We start from the raw sequence: 5000 nt of genomic DNA on the forward strand, positions 1-5000 counted from the left end.
TAAATGACTTCCAGGCACTCTTCGGAAGGTCTTTTATTTCAAAAGAAGGTCCTTCCTTGAGGGAGCACTTCTTCGGCCACTTTGCAAGTGCAACCGCTGCCAGCAAAAGTTCTGAAAATCGAGTTCCCGAAAATCTCCGGGTACCCCGCCAACCCCCAGCCACCCGAATCGCAAGTGTCAATTCGGCGGGTTGCCTGCCGGTAGTCCTTCCGAAAATGAGGCGCCAAATCGCCGCAACGGCCATTTTTCATTTCGGCATCGGGACTTCCGACGGCAACTGATTAACTAGCCCGGGGACTAGAGCGGCAGCAAATGCAACGTGCCCTCTTGGCGGGAGCAACTTGACCGCCCCCGTGGGGAAAGGTCAACTCGGGGCCCGGGAAAGTCGCCGAGTCCGACCCCATACACTTCCATGAGTTGGGGGTTTTGGCCTTCCCGGCCCAAGGCTCGCCTTATTTCGGCCTGCACTTTCGGAAAAGGGTGCATTCCTTTTGGTTAATGATTTCACCAGCCCGGGTCTTAGCCTCTGCCCCGACGGCTAAGTCTTTTGGTTAATGATTTCCTGCGGCTGGGACTACCCTTTCCCCCCGCCCTGCAGGCACCCGGGTCGGGAGGCCGTCGGGGGCACTTTCCGGGGCAAATCCGGACCCTTACGCAAGGGAGAGTGCGCCCCCCGCCTCGGCCGGGGGTCAGGCTGCCGCCTATTAAGCCCGACAGAAAACCCGAAAAATGGACGAAAATGGGAAAAAATCCCCATCCGAAAAAGGCTTAAAAGTCGGTTGGGCGGCAGCTAGGGTCGGTCTCTGCAGACCTGGAGGCTCGGGTGGACTCTTGGAATAAACGTCCAAGTCCCGACTTGCCACCTCCTACTACTGTGCAGATACCCCGCCAACCCCCAGCCACCCGAATGACAAGCGTCCGATCAGCGGGACGAATTTGACAACTCTGGCCGGACCTCTGGAACTCCATCCCGGGTAACCGGGGCAAATTTTTCCGCTTGATCGCCCTTCCACTGGTTAACCATTTGCCCTTTCGGACTTAGTCTCTGGACATTATTCGACGGATTTTCTGGTTAACCATTTGCCCTTTCGGACTTAGTCTCTGGGCATTATTTTCGACTTTTTGGTTAATGATTTCACACTTTTTACTTACTTTTGCGCTTTTTGGTTAATGATTACTCTGCTTACTGGTTAATTATTTGCCCTTTCGGACTTAGTCTCTGGACATTATTTTCGAGTTTTTGGTTAATGATTTCACACTTTTAACATATTTTTGCGCTTTTTGGTTAATGATTACTCTGCTTACTGGTTAACCATTTGCCCTTTCGGACTTAGTCTCTGCACATTATTTTCGACTTTTTGGTTAATGATTTCACACTTTTAACATATTTTTGCGCTTTTTGGTTAATGATTTCATACTTTTTACTTACTTTTGCGCCTTTTGGTTAATGATTACTCTGCTTACTGGTTAACCATTTGCCCTTTCGGACTTAGTCTCTGGACATTATTTTCGAGTTTTTGGTTAATGATTTCACACTTTTTACTTACTTTTGCGATTTTTGGTTAATGATTACTCTGCTTACTGGTTAACCATTTGCCCTTTCGGACTTAGTCTCTGGACATTGTTTTCGACATTTTGGTTAATGATTTCACACTTTTAACTTAATTTTGCGATTTTTGGTTAATGATTACTCTGCTTACTGGTTAACCATTTGCCCTTTCGGACTTAGTCTCTGGACATTGTTTTCGACATTTTGGTTAATGATTTCACACTTTTAACTTAATTTTGTGCTTTTTGGTTAATGATTTCATACTTTTTACTTACTTTTGCGATTTTTGGTTAATGATTACTCTGCTTACTGGTTAACCATTTGCCCTTTCGGACTTAGTCTCTGGACATTATTTTTGGGTTTTTGGTTAATGATTTCACACTTTTTACTTACTTTTGCCCTTTTTGGTTACTGATTACTCTGCTTACTGGTTAACCATTTGCCCTTTCGGACTTAGTCTCTGGACATTATTTTCGAGTTTTTGGTTAATGATTTCACACTTTTAACATATTTTTGCGCTTTTTGGTTACTGATTTCATACTTTTTACTTACTTTTGCGCCTTTTGGTTAATGATTACTCTGCTTACTGGTTAACCATTTGCCCTTTCGGACTTAGTCTCTGGACATTATTTTCGAGTTTTTGGTTAATGATTTCACACTTTTTACTTACTTTTGCGATTTTTGGTTAATGATTACTCTGCTTACTGGTTAACCATTTGCCCTTTCGGACTTAGTCTCTGGAGATTATTTTCGAGTTTTTGGTTAATGATTTCACACTTTTTACTTACTTTTGCGATTTTTGGTTAATGATTACTCTGCTTACTGGTTAACCATTTGCCCTTTCGGACTTAGTCTCTGGAGATTATTTTCGAGTTTTTGGTTAATGATTTCACACTTTTTACTTACTTTTGCGATTTTTGGTTAATGATTACTCTGCTTACTGGTTAACCATTTGCCCTTTTGGACTTAGTCTCTGGACATTATTTTCGGGTTTTTGGTTAATGATTTCACACTTTTTACTTACTTTTGCGATTTTTGGTTAATGATGACTCTGCTTACTGGTTAACCATTTGCCCTTTCGCACTTAGTCTCTGGAGATTATTTTCGACTTTTTGGTTAATGATTTCACACTTTTAACTTAATTTTGTGCTTTTTGGTTAATGATTTCATACTTTTTACTTACTTTTGCCCTTTTTGGTTAATGATTACTCTGCTTACTGGTTAACCATTTGCCCTTTCGGACTTGGTCTCTGGACATTATTTTCGAGTTTTTGGTTAATGATTTCACACTTTTTACTTACTTTTGCGATTTTTGGTTAATGATTACTCTGCTTACTGGTTAATTATTTGCCCTTTCGGACTTAGTCTCTGCACATTATTTTCGAGTTTTTGGTTAATGATTTCACACTTTTAACATATTTTTGCGCTTTTTGGTTACTGATTTCATACTTTTTACTTACTTTTGCGCCTTTTGGTTAATGATTACTCTGCTTACTGGTTAACCATTTGCCCTTTCGGACTTAGTCTCTGCACATTATTTTCGACTTTTTGGTTAATGATTTCACACTTTTAACATATTTTTGCGCTTTTTGGTTAATGATTTCATACTTTTTACTTACTTTTGCGCCTTTTGGTTAATGATTACTCTGCTTACTGGTTAACCATTTGCCCTTTCGGACTTAGTCTCTGGACATTGTTTTCGACATTTTGGTTAATGATTTCACACTTTTAACTTAATTTTGTGCTTTTTGGTTAATGATTTCATACTTTTTACTTACTTTTGCCCTTTTTGGTTAATGATTACTCTGCTTACTGGTTAACCATTTGCCCTTTCGGACTTAGTCTCTGGAGATTATTTTCGAGTTTTTGGTTAATGATTTCACACTTTTTACTTACTTTTGCGATTTTTGGTTAATGATTTCACACTTTTTACTTACTTTTGCGATTTTTGGTTAATGATGACTCTGCTTACTGGTTAACCATTTGCCCTTTCGGACTTAGTCTCTGCACATTATTTTCGAGTTTTTGGTTAATGATTTCACACTTTTTACTTACTTTTGCGATTTTTGGTTAATGATTTCATACTTTTTACTTACTTTTGCGATTTTTGGTTAATGATGACTCTGCTTACTGGTTAATTATTTGTACTTTCGGACTTGGTCTCTGGACATTATTTTCGACTTTTTGGTTAATGATTTCACACTTTTAACATAATTTTGCGCTTTTTGGTTAATGATTACTCTGCTTGCTTGTTACTGATTTCCCCTTTCGGACTTGATCTCTGGCCGTTCTTTTCGACCTTTTTGGATCAGGTTTCCACACTCTGAAATTATTTTGGGCTCACTGATTAGGCGAGATCAAGGGGGCATGCCTGGGCACTTTGGGCTCAGTTTGGGAAGGCGGCGTCCGTGTGCTCCTCCGCCCTTCCCGCACTTGCGGCTAGGTTTGCCAAACTGCGCTGACCCGCAGCCCTGCCTTTTTGCCCACGGCACGGAACGACTCAAGTCTGGCTCCGTTCCAGGCCGTTGCCTCCGGCTGCCCGCCGTCCGGCCGGCCTGGGACGTACCCCGGCTGACGGCGCCGGAGCCCCTCTAGCAGCCACCGGTGCCGCGGGCCAATGGGTCCGGGCGTTCCGGAGCTATCGGTGGGGAAGTGCTCTCCCCTTTTCCTGACGCCGTTCGCCCGAGCAGAGGTGCAGCCTGACGGGACTGCTGTCGCCTTCCGCGGCGCACCGGCCCCTTTCACCTGCCGTCGACCGCGCGGAGCTCGGACCTTCCTCCCCGAAGTTATGGCCCCGGCGCCGGAGGGTTCCCGGGGCCGGGCATTCAGCGGGGTGAGTCTTCACCTTCCCGGTCAGCCTGCGGGGTCGGTGCGCCGGCACTCGACGCGGGAGGGTCCCCTCTTTCCGTAGAGCCCCGCCCGGTGCCGATCGGCCGGCGGATTGCGGAGCGAACCGCGCCTGACCGACGGGCCTCGGAAACCCGTTGCAGTCGACGGGGGGGAACCGGACAGCGGGACGAGGTGCCGATTCCACCCGCAGATTCGATCCCGAAATCCCGCGGGATTCGGCGGTCCGACCCGACAGATTCAAACGTCGCCCGGGCGGCCCCCAGCGGTCGGGCCGGCCTGGTTCCGCCACCGCCCGATGCCCCTCGCCCCCGGCTACCGCCGACCGCGCCGACCGAGGGAATGCGGCCGGACGTCCGGCGGCAATCGGCCGGAAAGCGGTATGGCCATTTCCTACTGTCCCTCGGACGGGCAGAGGGGCGGCGCCGGGGCACTCGCGGACCAGGCCGCGCCCCTCCGAGCCCTACCGCCTGCCGTCGACCGCGCGGGGATCGGACCTCCCTCCCCGAAGTTATGGCCCCGGAGCCGGAGGGTAGCCGGGGCCGGGCATTCAGCGGGGTGAGTCTTCACCTTCCCGGTCAGCCTGCGGGGTCGGTGCGCCGGC

This window comes from Heterodontus francisci, unplaced genomic scaffold (genome assembly GCF_036365525.1).
Source record: "Heterodontus francisci isolate sHetFra1 unplaced genomic scaffold, sHetFra1.hap1 HAP1_SCAFFOLD_1622, whole genome shotgun sequence".
In the NCBI taxonomy this organism is placed as follows: domain Eukaryota; kingdom Metazoa; phylum Chordata; class Chondrichthyes; order Heterodontiformes; family Heterodontidae; genus Heterodontus; species Heterodontus francisci.